This window comes from Mirounga angustirostris, unplaced genomic scaffold, assembly GCF_029215605.1.
Source record: "Mirounga angustirostris isolate CCGP_5_RB_7025 unplaced genomic scaffold, mMirAng1.0.hap1 SCAF_15, whole genome shotgun sequence".
Classification (NCBI taxonomy): Eukaryota; Metazoa; Chordata; class Mammalia; order Carnivora; family Phocidae; genus Mirounga; species Mirounga angustirostris.
This window is the reverse complement of record NW_026991723.1, coordinates 23126777-23142714: the sequence shown is the minus strand read 5'-3', so window position 1 is coordinate 23142714 and position 15938 is coordinate 23126777. Positions and strand designations below refer to the sequence as shown.

The window sequence follows — 15938 nt, the reverse complement described above, 5'->3', positions numbered from 1 at the left end:
ATTTGCCCTCCTGCCAACGCTTGCAAAATTAGCCCTTGAATCAGCAGGAATGATGGTGATGCGTAATGTTTCAGAATAATGAACACCTTATGTTCTCAAGGTTCTATTCTTAGAAAGTCAGAAAAGGGTGTGGGAAGAGTAAGTGCGATCCAGCCAGAGGGAACATGAGCGAACCTAGAACATATATAAAAATACATGTCTGGTCACGCTAAAGCACGGTAGGTGCCTGAGGATGAGAGTAGCAAAAAATTGTGCTGAAAAAGTAGAAGGGGAATCAACGGTGGAAGCCTTTGAGTGACAGTTTAAGGAAACTTGAACTTTGTACTGAGGGCAGTGGGAAGCTTCATAACCAGAAGAACGGCATACTCTGTTTCAGAAAGATGACTGGCAAAAGAGAAACTAGTTGAGAGTTCATGAAGAAATATGCCAGTTAATCACTGTATCACATAAGACCCCCCCCCCCCTGCAGATGAGAGCAAACCAGATGAATTCTGGCTTGCTTAATTTTAATTTATTGGCTTATATTTCTCTGCAATATAGGAGTAGATCCGGGTTCTGACTCACTATCCCTTGGTTCTGCTTTCTCAGTGTTGACACATTCCCAAGCCGCTTCTCTTGTGGTCCCATGATGGCATCCAGCCAGGAAAAAATAGAGAATTGTTGCCCCAGTGTTCTCAACTAAAGTCCCAATATTCAGGTGAATGGCACCAGCTCAGGTCATAAGAACACTCCTGAGATAACTACCGGGAACTGGAGAATACTACTGGCCTGGTCTTAGCCAGTGCTACTCAAAGTGTGGTCCATGGACCAGCACTTGTTTCCACATGCTTGTTACCACCTGCAACAAGGGTAGACACTGAGGATGACAGACACTTCTATTACAATCTGCCAGAGTAATTGAGTCTAATAATTAAAACTGAGGCTTGTATTTTGTTTATCTTTGTTTTTTGTGTCATTTTTTTCAGTGATTCATTTGCACTGCGTTTTGTGCAAGTATCAGCCCACGGTGGATGGGGGAGTGGGAGAGGAAGCAAACTGGTCCTTCACCACAGAAAGTCTGAGAAACTAATGTACATGCTCCACTGTGGAGTCTGGGAGTGAGTCAGCATTCTGGAAGCACACTGGGAGACTTTGGGAAGATCTTTCCCTCATGCCATGAGAGGGGGCAAAGATAAATGTCCACTATAATCATGAGACTTAATTTGGAGAAGGAGAAGGAAGGATACTGCCAGACTTACTTCAGCTCTTTCATTTTCTCATGCTTTCTTCCACATTGACCTGCCCTTACTCAGAGTCCCTAGTAAGAATTTACTCTGCATAAGCTCTGGATATGGCCATTTTTATAGGCTAAACATTACATACACATTCACCTACCCTCCCCATTGGAACTTGGATGACTAGAATCAAAGCATCTGAATGGCTCTCCTAACCCATTAAGAGAAAAACAACTTTGAGCAAGACTAGCACAAGGTAATTACTAAGCTGAGCCGAATTCCTTTGCCATGCTCTCGGCACTGAGGTATGGAAACTCCAGAGCCCTAAGAGGTCTAAAGGAAAAAAAAAAATGTTCAAGACAAATTTCAGCGATCTCAGTTTCTCATTAAAAATACATTTTGGAAAACTCTTTTAGGTTAACTTGCTAGGGCAGTTGTATGGCAAGAAAAAGTGTGCAGCAATTTGGCAAATTGCAGCTTTCATCTCTCTTTTAAAATAAAATGGGGGCACCTGGGTGGCTCAGTCGGTTAAGCGGCTGCCTTCAGCTCAGGTCATGATCCCGGAGTCCCGGGATCGAGTCCTGCATCGGGCTCCCTGCTCTGTGGGGAGCCTGCTTCTTCCTCTGACCCTCCCCCCTCATGTACTCTCTCTCTCTCTCATTCTCGCTCTCTCAAATAAATAAATAAATCTTAAAAAATAAAATAAAATAAAATGGAAACAATAAAAGCACAATTAAAAATAAAATTAAATCGGAGGGGTAGACGAACCATGAGAGACGATGGACTCTGAAAAACAAACAGGGTTCTAGAGGGGAGGGGGGTGGGAGGATGGGTTAGCCTGGTGGTGGGTATTGAGGAGGGCACGTTCTGCATGGAGCACTGGGTGTTGTGCACAAACAATGAATCATGGAACACTTCATCTAAAACTAATGATGTAATGTATGGGGATTAACATAAGAATAAAATAAATAAATAAAAATAAAATAAAAAAAAACATAATCTGAAAGAGAATTTTGATTCTTTTTCTAATTAAAGCTCTGCAATTAAAGTTTTGCTGGAGAGCAACCCGTGTTCTTCATCTCCCTGTCCACAAAGGGCTAATACAGGTCCAGCATTTGAGATGTCTGCTACACTTAGAGCAGGAAATGGCTTTGGAGAACCTTCTAGTCTGGCTTTCTCATTTTACAAATTGGAAACTGAGGTCATGGCAGGTTTACTTCTTCTCTCCTTAGTCCTCTCTTTCATTCGTGTGTGTGCATGTGTGTATGTGAGTGTATGGATGTATGTGTATTTTCTCTCAGAAGGCTTGGAAACTTGGAGTCTGCACAGTTTTAACATAATTCAGACACTCAATATGGGACTTCTATCTTTCCAGGGTCCTAACTCACCTTCTAGTATGAAGGTGGGGGGTTCAGTAAGAACCAAATTTTATCCTGTGCTGCCTCAAAATGTGCAATTTTTGCCTAAGTGAACTTTACAAACATTAGGAAGTTTTTTGGTGAAAATCTAATGGAAATCTAGTGCATGCCTTCCTACCATCTGCAATAAAATAAACTGAATGTAATGTTCCTTCATGGCCCAAGCTTAGTCTAATAAAAAGTTGTGGTACTCCAGAGGAGCAGGTGTATTCCAGGATATAGACACAGAGGCACACTGGCCCCAGAAGCTACCATCATTAAAAAAAAAAAAAAAATCCATCACTTAGAATTTCGTGGATTACTTTTTTTTCATATAAACGTAGTGGTTGTTTATGAACTACATACACAGTGCAAAACCAACCTATGACAGAATGACCTTTAGCAGGGCACAGGACTACCCTTAAGGGTTAATGCAGTTTAGGTCAGACCTGGGGGGTGGGGGGTGAGGGAGGGAACCGTAAGGAGGAAATGGAACAGAACTCATGTCTGGCGGGTCCTTAATATGTGCCCCAAACTTTCACTCATTTCATTTCTTAACTATCCTGTGAGGGAAGAAATATTTTTCTCATTTTACAGATAACAGAACTGAGGCCCTGAAAGACTAAATAATTTGCCCCAGTCCACAGAGCAAAAAGCTAAAAAGTGAGGCTATGACCCAAGCTTGCTGTGGATCCAGACCTGAATCTTCCCTCCACACCATGCTGTCCGAGACAACAGAGTCCCTGGGCCTTGGTCCTTGATGCTTCTCCGTTATCATCCCAACGGTTATGTTCTGTGATAGAACAAACCAGCCTAAAACTTCCTGGCTTAAAACAATGGCCATTTTATTTGCTCACAATTCTGTAATCTGGGCTGGGCTCAGCCAGGTGACTCTTCTGTTGACCTTGCCACTCTATGGATTCATCCAGCTGTCGGTCAGCAGGGGCCTGGGCTTGGCTGGGCACCGAATAGCTGGGCTTTTCTCCCATGGCCTCTCCACAAAGTGCCAGCAGAGTAACAGAATCCTTATAAAGCAGATAGGGGTTCAGAGCCCAGAAGCAGAACTTCTTAAGTCTTCCCATATAGACACAAGAAGGCGTACAGCATCACTCCACCATTTCTAGTCAGTCAGAATGAGTCACGGGCCCTATTCCAGTTCAAAGAGCGAGGACTACACAAGGGCAAATACAGGGAGATGTGATCGCTGGGGGACAGCAGTGTAACGGGTCACCACCAACACTAAAGTTTCCTGTGTTTTCTGTTCCTTATACTTTTATGTCCAGTTTTTCTCTCTTCTCCTGTAAGTTTATCCACTTTTTCCTACCAGTTCTCGGTTTCCCTGCATTGTAACTGGCCTTCCTTAGTCCGCTGCAGAGGATTCCTTTCCTTCACATCTGGGAACTGACTGGTCACATCATGTCAACTCTGTTCTACAGGTCGTCCATCTTTGCAGCTCAGGTGTTGTATTGTCGGAGAGTCCTTTGCTTTTTGGTTGCTGTTTTGCTTTGCTTTTGCACCGGGCCCCAAAGCTGGAAGAATAGTTTAAAGGAAAAGAAGACATCCCTGAATCGAGAAGCAACTTAAGTGGATACACTCCAATGCTTTGCCCTTATAAATAAAATCTAGAACTCGTGACCTTTAGTTTTACCTGCAAGAAGGCAATATGTCCGGTTCAATGGGCAAGTCAACAAATCGATGTTTACCATGTTTTACATGCCTTAAATTTCAAATCTCAGCCATCATTCACCAGGGCAGAGAAAGAAGAGAGGGCTGCAGGAATCAGATAATTCCCAGCATTACAATTCTGGTTCCCAGCAGGTTGCTTCTTACCTATGGCTAAGATGAGATCAGATTACATTTCCATTGAATCATTCAACCTGTCTGATCACTGCTTTCTGCTGTCAGGAGAGATTCAAGAGTACCAAGAATTAACCAGAGCCAGGAGAACAGGCTGTTCAGATACTACCAGCATGAGAAGGGCAAAGGAAATGAGAAAAAGAAATTTTAAAACACCCCAGGTGAAGATCCTTGCAGAAGGGATCACGGGTTTCCATTTGAAGTCCTGGGGAATTAAAATGAAAGTTAAAAGTTGAAATGTGAATTACCCTTCAAGAGCTTCTAAATCCTTTCACTGACAATGTTTATCATCGTTTCTTTTATTCTGCTCCCTGAGGCCAGCCTTTGGATCCCTGATTGTTGGATTACACCTAGACCAGACATTTAGGTGCAAAAATGAAGGGAATTAAATTCAATTTGGCTATTTATACATCTAAATTGCTCAAGTTAAGGGGGCAATGGAGATAACATGTCTTCATTATTATTTTAGATTAATTCATTGACTCAAATCTGATCTGTGCTCTATAGTCACAAACATCAAAAGTTGATTGAAAATGTGCATAAAGTCATACAGAATGAATTATACATGAATTCATTATAACCCTCACAATGATTTACACAAAATCCAATTAACATTCTATGAAACTTCTGGAGAATCTGACTAGATTCTGATGTTCTCAGGAAGAAAAATAAGCTTATCACTGAAAGTCTTGAAGAAAGCATATGAGATGGGACTAGCCACACTACATATTTAGATATAAGGCCGTATCGTATCATTAAAGTAATTTACTACTGAAAGAAACAATGTATAGACACAGAACACAGACCAGAGTCAGTCCGGAAATTGATCTGGATCCATGTAAGAATTTGCTAGAAAATAAAAATGACATCACCAAAAAGGAACTTGTACAGGAGTAACTGAGTAGGAATTTAAGGAAAATAAAATTAGTCTAGATGCATCGCTCCTAGTGTACAACAAAATAAGCCCCAGATACACCAAAAAGTTAAATATTTAAAAATATCTTTTTCCAAATGCCCAAGCAAGGTGTTAGACCTGTGAATTTAAGACCCAGGATGAGGGGTGCCAGGGTGGCTCAGGTCACAATCCCGGGGTCATGAGCATCTTGCCTTCAGCTCAGGTCATGATCCCAGGGTCCTGGGATCGAGCCCCGCATCGGGCTCCCTGCTCAGTGGGGAGCCTGCTTCTCCCTCTCCCTCTGCTCTCTCTCTTTCAGAGGAATCAATCAATCAATCAATCAATCAATCAATATCTCAAACAAAACAAAACAAAAACCAAACCAGGATGACTTTCTAAGCTTAAAATCCTTTTAAGAAATCATAAAGCAGAAGACCCAACTACTAAGATTCATAAAATTTAAAACTTCTATTTGTTAGGGGGGGAGAAAAAGAACAAACAACTACTTTTTAAAAAGCACACTGGGAAGATTACATTCGGGAAATCTGGCAAAAAGTTAGCATCTTTAGAAAAGGCATGATTTTACTACTATAACAGGAGAGAACATTTTCATATTTATTATTTGTTGGTGAATATTTTCTGTCATGGCCTTTGTTCAAGGCAGCAGAATTAATCTCCTTAAAATGCCATTTCCTGGGGCGCCTGGGTGGCTCAGTCTGTTAAGCATCTGCCTTTGGCTCAGGTCATGGGATCCCAGGGTCCTGGGATCGAGTCCCGCATCGGGCTCCCTGCTCAGCGGGGAGCCTGCTTCTCCCTCTCCCTCTGCCGCTCCTCCTGCTTGTTCCCTCTCTCTCTCTCTCTGTCAAACAAATAAAATCTTTATTAAAAAAAAAACAAACATTTCCTTATGACATTTCCTTGTGACAAGAGTATAGCAATTCTGTCGCTTACCATTCTCTGACCTCAGCCATTTTAGTACATATATACTTGACATATCCCTATACCATCTGCACACAATATTTATTTAATAATTTTCTTTAAATCAACTCTGTTTCACTTAAATGAACTTTGTTCTAGCCAATAATTTCTGTGACATCATTGTTAGATGTTAAAATTTAAATCAGTAAACCTTGAGCAAAGCAAATGATCCGACCCTCCACAATGTGGGTGAGCCTCATCCAATCTGGTGAAGGACTTGAGAGAAAAGACTGAGGTCCTCCAAAGAAGGAATTCTGCCTCCGGACTGCCGTAGGATTCAAGATTGCAACATCAGCTCCTGCTACAATTTCCAGCCCGATCACCTGCCCCGCAAATTTTGAACTTGCCAACTTCCACACTCACAAGAGCCGACTCCTTAAAAAAATGCCCACCCTTACCCCTTTGTGTGTCTGTGTGTCTGTGTGTGTGTGTGTGTGTGTACATCTCCTATCCTATTGGTTCTGTTTCTCTGGAGAACCCTAATACCCTTACCAGCCTTCGGGAGCACTGACTTTCCAAATCGCATTCAAATGTCTTGGCCTAGATGCCCATGCTTACCTCAATCTAGCTCTTCCTTCTGATTCCATGTTCATTTCATGTGACTTCCCAGTGTGTACTCCGCGTTACTCCAGCTGGTCACCTCACATTGTTATCTGTGCTCCGCATTCTGCCGAGAATGCCTCGCTTTGCCTGCCAGCCCTTCCCTGTTCCTGCCTTTGGGGCCTGGATACATTTCCACATGAGGAGCTGAGGAAGAAATAAAAGGCGGAATGAGATCCTCGCACCTAGAAATATGCAAAACCAGCTTTGGCAAGGAAGGTTTCATCTCGTGTGCCAATTCTGACCAATTGGTGGCAGTTACTTGGAACGTTTTAGGAAGGATTCGGAGGCTGTGTCTGTCAGAAAGCATGCGGGGATCTATTAGTGATGTCTGACAGTAGAAGGGCCAGGGTGGTAATAAACTTCCTACATAACTGCCACTTCTGGCTTGGTTATTAAAGGAAACCGGCCAAGAGTATTTTCCTGGGCCCTTTCCAATTGCCTATACAAACAAGGTATTAGATCTATAAATTTTTTTTTACAAAAACTAATCTACATTTACATATGTAGAGAAAGTCAACAGGAGCATTGAAACAAAGGAAGGAGTACAGAGAACAGGCTACATTTGCCTCCCAAACATCTCCTTTTCCACAGAGTACCAAATGTTAAGACAGAATATGCCTGCTGGGGCGAGTGCTTTTGGGAAGACAAACAAGCCAAGATGTCAGTTTAGCAATTCCTTGACCATGCTGCCCAGCACCTGGACACTGGGACCTCCTCATAAATGCCTTTGCCCCAGTTCTCTTGCGGCAGCAAAAGTTGCACTGGTCCCTCCCCCACATCCCTGCCTTCCCACCCACCCCTGAATTGCTGAAATGAGAACAGGAGCAACCCTGTTCAGCACACCAAGATCAGAGTAATGGATACAGATCTTCCTGAAAGTCAAACCAAAACTGTCCTAGTAGAAAATCACGCTCCGCCTGGTTTTCAGTGGCTCTTTCCCATAGTCTTTAAGGTTGGGGTGGGCGGAGCATGATTATTTATGCAGCTGCATTAGGTTACTTTCATTCATTCTGGACTTGAGCACTTCTTTCCAACAGGACAGTGTGATAGGCACTAAAGATACAAAGAGAAATCGTATTTGGTCTCTGCTTTCAGGGAGCTCCTAGCATAAATGATAGTCAAAGAATATTCAGAAACATTATCTTAGACCAAGGTCAGCAAACTTTTTCTGTCAGATAATAAATGTTTTCAGCACTGCAGGTCATGTGTTCTCTGTTGCGACTGCTCAACTGTGCTCAGTTGTAATACAAAAACAGTCATAGACAGTACTTAAATAGATCGTCATGGCTATGTTCCAATAAAAATTTGTCTACAGAAAAAGGCTGCTGGCCAGATTTGGCCTTTAGTTTGCTAATCACTGCCTCAGACTTATTGGGCAAATTAGGACCTGAGATGAACATCTCTCAAAGCAAAAGGTAAAAAAAAAAAAAAAAAGTGGCTCCGCTTTTGGTTAGTGTGGTTGCTTGAGTAATCAGAACCTTATTCCTTGATGGTGATTTTTAAAAATTTATTAAAACTCCAAATAAGATCTATGGCATCTCCTGTGAATATGTGAGGAAATAAAGCAATTACGTTTAATAACAGAATGGCTTTATTCAGTTACAAATATTTTTAATTCAAGATTTGCCATAGTCGTAATTCATTTAATGAGGTACAATTGCCAAACATGAAAATGGTGTTGTAGAAATCCACAGGGCAGAGTGGAGAAAGCCTTTCTTCCTTCCATCTGTATTCCTCTTCTTCTTAATATGCCTTTTAATATATGCTCACATAACGGGATGCGAGATTAGACATTTCCTGATGTCTCACGGTTTTAGCTAAAGCTGCAAGGCTGTTGAAACAGATGACAGTGTCCTCCTAGGGAGGCACCAGACACATCCTCTCAGGAATTATTAAAAGGGGGCCACGCTCATCCATTGTTCACCTCCCCGGCAGCCTATGAAAGGGAAAACTAGAAATGCATTAGAAAGAAAGTTCCTTGATGTACTGTATGGTGACTAACAAAACATAATAAAATAAAAAAGAAAGAAAGAAAGTTCGTTCCTCAAAAGCAAATTTATATGCACAGGTGAGAGGGATGCCGATGCCCGTCTGGAGCCAACCGAGGAAGGCTTTTCCAGCGAATCACTGGGAAGGCCAGCGCTTGCCAGAGGGGAGGCTGGTATCTTACCCCCACCCTGGATGTTTACAAAAATCCACAGTTTGGGGACCTGAGGGGACAGGGGAAGAAAGGAGAGAGTGGAAGGACAGTATTGCCCGTCTTTGCCACCGTCAAACCCCAAGCTTCCAGTCAGAATTGAGCTGAGGAGAGGGTAGAGAGCTTGAGGGAAGCTTTTAAATTGCATACAGGATGGGAAGTCTGGAGTTGTGTTTGTGTGTTTCTTTTAGGGTGAACTAGGTTTCTAACACATATATATATATATATATATATATATATATATATATATATATATATAATGGCAGGGATATATATATATCTACCTCCAAAATATAACTCTTCACTAACAACCAAAATACAACTCTGCCTGAGGCGTTTTCAAGAGGTGAGGAAGAAAAAGCCCTAAAGAACACTGTTAGTTGTCGGTACATCTTTAAGATGTTTTACGTTACATTTCGATGTAAAGGAAAAAAAGCTGTTTCCTAATTGTACTCCACTGAATGCAATTTATTTAGTATACTTACGAAAGCATCATAGATGTATCTTCAATGTGCTTTCTGTGAACTTTATCTACATAATGCATCAGTCAGGTCCTGCAGGAAACTGGGAATGTTCAGAGAGCAACTGAGGAATTAACAAAGATGTAGATGGGGCTGAGGGACTGAAGATGGCAGACGGGAGCTTCCAACAAAAGGGAGCACCCTGAGGCCTGCGGGGAGAAAGGAGCGGGGGGTGATTGCCCGAGCCCTGAGAGGGATGGAGCGAGCTGCTGCCTTGGACATCAGCCGGCAAGGAAGCCCAGCCGGTGGTGGGCACAGAGCAGAATGGAGACAGGTGAAAAGCTCACTGGGATTGGCAAATGGCAAATACTCAACACAGGTAATATATTTCAATTGTGAAACTCTGGCAAACATGATTGTAACTGATGTATGGAATACTCAAATTACTTAAAACTGGTGATAAAGTAGAATTTTCCCATTGAGTCTCTTGGTAAAAAATGGAATTATATTCCTCAAGGAAAAAAAATTAACCTCAGGCCAATGAAATCAGCCTTAAGAGTACAGAAAATGTATTTAAACACAAATGTTACTCATCTAAAATAAATACAGATAATCATACGGTAAAAATTAATCACCAAAATAAATCTGGAAATAAAAATGCTGAAAATGAAAGCCAAAGAAGCAGTGACACTCTGTAGGATCACAAATGGCGGCCATAAGCCTCTGAGCCACTTCACCCACACTGACGTGTCTACACAGATCACTAAAGCACCTTCTCTGTTAACATCTTTGCTGAGTCAGGCCCTCAGTGGTACATTTTCTGACATCTGCTGTCTAAAATCATGATAATCATCTGTACTCCTAGGAAAACAGAAAGCTTTGTCCTTCTTGGCCTTTTCCCCCCGTTGCGTCCTTTTGCCATGACTCTCTGCCTTCTTATCTTGGTGAGCTAAACGTGGGCCAACTAAAGCTTCCACAGCTTTGTTCTTTCTCACCGATGAGCTAGGGAAGTGAGATGTGTTCAGCGAACTCTTTCCTGGGCCTAGCCCTCCCTCCAGCTGATTCCCACACTCCAACTGTGTAGAACTCTTTCTCTTTCTAAATACAAACACAAAGAGTTCTGGGTTCTTCCATTGCTCTGGAAAACTTTCTTCCCTGTCCCCACCACACAAACACATACACACCCTCCCACTCCCTTCCCATCCAAGGAAATTCTTCAAGGTCCAGTTTAAATGCCTTCTCTTTTCTCAACCCCCCCACTAATCTCACCCCATATCACACCCAAGCCCCCAGTCTGGCCAAAAGAATTCAACACCCTTTCTCCTCTGCTCCCCTGGTACTCTGTCCCCAGACCTTAGAATGGTCCTTATCACCCATGCTACAGGTAATAGCTCTTGTGGTGACCATCTTCCCATGACAATGTTATCTCTGTATCTCCAGTGGCAGAGGCAGAAGGTTCATAATTTAAGCTGAAATTTAAAAACTTCTAAATAACCCATGGATCAAAGAAGAAATCAAAAGGGAAATTAAAAATATTTTGAACAGAATGAAAACAATAGACAACATACTGAAATTTCCAACATGTAGTTAAAGCAGTGTTAAGAGAAAAATTCATAGCACTAGATGCCTACATTAGAAAAGTCTCACACCAATGACCTTCGTTTCTCCCTTAAGCAACTAAAAAAAAGAAGTGCAAATTAAACACAAAGTAAATAAAATAAATTAAACACAAAGTAAAATAATAATAATAAAAACCAGAGAAGAAATCAATGAAATAGAAAACACATACCAAAAAAAGTAGAGAAAAATCAATGAAACAAAAAACTAGTTCTCTGAAAAGATTAAAAAAAAAATTAATAAAACTCTAGCCAGACTTATCAGGTAAAATCTAAAGAAGTCACAAATTACCAATATCAAGAATGAGAAGGGGAACCTCACTGCAGATCCTAAACACATTTAAACAGTAATAAGGGAATGTTCTCAACAATTTTTTGCCAGTAAGTCTGAAAACTTGGGTGAAATAAAGTTCTTAAGAAACACAAACTACCACAGCCCACTAATATGAAACCGATAATTTGAATAGCTCTGCAACTGTAAAGGAATGAATTTTTAACTTAAAAACTCCCAAAAAGAAAATCTCCAGAGTCAGATGGCTGCACTGGAGAATTCAACCAAATGTTTAAAGAAGAATTAACACCAATTCTACAAAATGTCTTCCAAAAAATCTCTTCCAGAATATAGAGGAAGAGGGAACGCTTTCCAATTCATTTTATGAAGTATGACCCTGATACCAAAAATGATAGCTATACTATGTTCATAGGTTGGAAGATTCAACACACTAAAGATGTCAATTCTCTCCAAATTGACATACACATTTAACACAATTGCTATCAAAATCCCAGCAGACTTTTTGTAGACAAGATTCTCTATAGTTCATATGGGAAGACAAATGAACTGGAATAGCTAACACAATTTTGTAAAAGAAGAATAAATCAGGAAGAGTCAATCTTAGACATAGCTCATTTTAAGACTTAGCTTATTACAGCTACAATAAGCAAGGCCATGTGGGTAATTAACAGACAGATACATACACCTAGGAAACTGAATAGAGAATCCAGAAATAGAACCACACAAAAATGTTCAATGAACTTTTGACAAACTACAAAAGCAATTCAATGGAATAAAGCTAACTTTTCAATAAATACTGCTGGAGCAAGTGGACATCCACACACCAAAAAAAGGAACTTCGCCTAAGTCCCACACCTTATATACAAATTAACTCAAAATGGATCACAGACTTGACTATAAAACATAAAAGCATAAGACTTTCAGAAAAAAATCAGAGGAAGTCTTCAGGATTTAAATCTCAGCACAGAGTTCTTAAATGTGACACCAAAAAAATGACCCATAAAAGGAAAAGTTTATAAATTGATCTTCATCAAACTTTAAAACTATTGCTCTGCAAAAGGCTGTTAAGAGGATGAAAAGACAAGCTATAGACTGGGAAAAAATATTTGCAAACCACAAAGGCAACATAAGGCTAGTATCAACAATATATAAAGAACCCTGGCAACTCAATGGTAAAAAATAAAATAAAATAAAATAATCCCATTAGAACAGGGACAAAAGACATGAAGAGACATTTCACCAAAAAGACAGATGGCAAAAAAGCCCCCCAAAAATGTTTAATATTTGTCATTCAGGAAGTGCAAATTAAAACCACAGTAACATATCACTACACACTTATCAGAATGGCTAAAGAAATTTTTTTTAAATAGTGACACCAAATGGTGGCAAGGATAAAGAAAAACTGGATCACTCATGTTGCTGATGAAAATATAAAACAGTACAGCCACAGTTTCCACTTGTTAAAAAACTAAACATGCAACTCAGCAATTATACTGCTGGGCATTTGTCACAGAAAAATGAAGGCCTATGTTCACACAAAAACCTGTACACAGATAGTCACAGTATTTTTATTCATAACAGCCAAAACTGGAAATAGCCCAGCTGTTGTTCAGCCAACGGTTAAAAAAACAGAAACAAAAACTACAGTACATCCATGCCATGGAATATTACTCAGCAATAAAAAAACAGTGAACTACTGATGCACACAACAGCCTAGATGAATCTCCCAGAGAACTACGCTGAGTAAAAAAGGCAAATTCCAGCAAGTTACACTGTATATGATTCCATATATATATAAACTATCACTGAAATGGCAAAATTATAAAAATGGAAAACAGATGATGGAACAGTAGGGGCAGGAGGTAGTGTGTCTATAAAATGGCAACAGGAGGAATACCTGCAGTGATAGAAATGTTCTATATCTTGACTATGGCAATGTCAGTATCTTGGTTGTGACATTATACTGTAGTTTCATAAGATAGTATGATTGGAGGAAACTGAATAAAGTATACGTGAGATCTCTCTATTTCTTACAATGCATGTGAATCTGCATTTATCTCAAAATAAAAACTTTAATTTTAAAAAACTCAAAATGAATGGGAAGAGCTGGATGTGTTTATCTTGATTATGACAATTTCATTATCAAATCTCATCAAGTTGTACACTTTTAAATACATGCAGCTTGTTGCACATCAATTATGTCTTGAGAAAGGTAGAAGGAAAAAGATACAGCATTTTACTTCCTTTTCCCTTTCTGAATAAGTCAGTCTTAGAGCCAATAGGTGAGCCAAGCAAAATGGGCATTCACACCAAAAGGGGATGGAGGAGGGCTGTTAGGGAAGCGTCAGCAGTGACCCAGAGCTGAGAGTCAGAGCCCAGCACGGTGAAGAGGGGCTTGGTATAGAAGGGTTGCCTGGTGCAGTATTGGTGTCTACATAACACAGCTGCCACACACATTGTTATCTAAGCACTGGTGGTAGAAGAGGACATCCATACATGGAGGAGACAGTGGTGGTGATGAGAAATGGCCTCCATACAGGAGAACCGACTGAGTAAGTACATATATAAAAAAAATAATGGAGCCAGATTTCTCACTGTTGGCGAAAGAAGTTACAAAACTGGAAAGGGAGAAAACTAGAATGAACCCTGTGGTGGTAGATGATAACTAGAAGTATTGGTGGGAACTCACAACTTTCAACACATGGAGAGACAGAGAAAAATAAATTAATATTTAAATGTGTGTGTGTGTGTGCATATATATACATACACATATTCCCTAACTACTGAGAGGGTCCACAAGCAGCAACATCCTAATAATAATGAACACATCCAGCAAACTGACCCTGGCTTCTAAATACCCTTTTCCATTAACGAAATCAGCAACTGAGGGATTATGCAGGGAAAAGTATACAAGGAGCTTGAAACGTCTTTTTGTGTCAGAAAGTAAAAAATGATTGAGCTAAATCAAAAGAACACAGAAGTCAGACTGAACTAATTAGCTAATATGACAATTTTGGCACCAAAATAAATACTGATAGTAGCAGACTGAATCGAATCAAGTAGGAAACCAATTGAATCAAGTAGGAAACCAATAGTCTATATTGATATAAATAGCAAATTAATTAATTAATTGATGTGGAAAGGGACACTTTATTTTGGAATGGAGTATTTAACTTTACGAGAATGTTTTAATTCTGACGAGGGAGAATGCAAACATATTATTACTAATATAATAAAATTAATTACAAAAATATAGCTCATGCCCTGAAGGATCTTATAATCTATTTGGGGGAATGTAGTATACTGTGAGAGTTCTAGGATTTCTCTGCACAGCATATTCTTCTAGCTTCTCCATGTAGTAGCTGACTAGCTACAATGAAGAGGGAAGAATGTAAAATGGCTCTTGTGTTTCTTGCTTGGATTTTCAGGTGCTACCGATAGTGGGACTGTATGCGGAAGGGAAGGTTAGAGCTGAAGACAACAGGTTCAGTTTGGAAGATCTTACATTAAGGATGTCTAGCAAGGGGCACCTGGGTGGCTCAGTCATTAAGCGCCAGCCTTCGGCTCAGGTCATGATCCCAGGGTCCTGGGATCGAGCCCCACATCGGGCTCCCTGCTCGGCGGGAAGCCTGCTTCTCCCTCTCCCACTCCCCCTGCTTGTGTTCCCTCTCTCGCTGTGTCTCTCTCTGTCAAATAAATAAATAAAATCTTAAAAAAAAAAAAAAAAAAAAAGGATGTTTAGCAAAGCAGTTGGTTTCATTGGCTTCATAATCAGAGGAGAGTCTAGTGCTGAAGCAGCTAACCACAAGAGCGCATAACTCATCTAAGGAGGCTGGAGGAAGAAAAAAGCATTTGGCCTAGGGCAGAATCCTGGGTTAATCAGACACTTAGGAAAAGCTTTATGCTGTTTGGAACACGACAGTTTATAAACAAGTACAATTATGACCAAACATCGCAAGCAAAATATTGAAATTTCAAAAGTTAGAAACGAACCAAATGTCAACAAAAAGTAGAGTTTAATATTCTACCACTTAATAGAATGTTATCATAAAACGTTATGAAAGTTTATAATAACATAAAAACGTTTATGATAGTTTTTCAGTTAAAGTATGTATTATTTAAGCAATGTTAAAAGTAGCCACAGCAAAATCTCTAAGAAGATGCATCAAAAGTTAATGGTAATTGTTTTGAAGGTGGGAATCTATGAGGTTTATTCTACTTTTCTGTATCTTTCAAATTCACATTTAATACTTTCTAATAGTGGAAACAGTCACAAATAGGATTGTCTTCCACCTCTTACTATGATAAACATGGTAACACTTCCTAACACAGAACCAGGACACACAGTAGGCGTGAATATTTCAATACCTGCAATTTAAGGCAATTACCTGAGAGTTTCTGCCTAATTAAAAACACGTAGTCCTTCCT

At 40.1% G+C, this 15938-nt stretch overlaps 1 long non-coding RNA gene across 2 annotated transcripts; it reads right to left on the bottom strand.

Annotated features, from left to right (window-relative positions):
• Positions 1 to 2239: 2239 nt before the first annotated feature.
• On the bottom strand, positions 2240 to 7602 carry LOC135362702 (uncharacterized). 2 transcript variants are annotated; one of them, XR_010407693.1, is made up of 3 exons: positions 6900 to 7602; positions 4260 to 4673; positions 2240 to 4140 (listed from the first exon to the last, which is right to left on the bottom strand). It is a non-coding gene; the product is annotated as an uncharacterized LOC135362702 (long non-coding RNA). The 2 variants fall into 2 exon arrangements; XR_010407692.1 differs by having other exon boundaries at positions 4260 to 4447.
• Positions 7603 to 15938: the final 8336 nt, after the last annotated feature.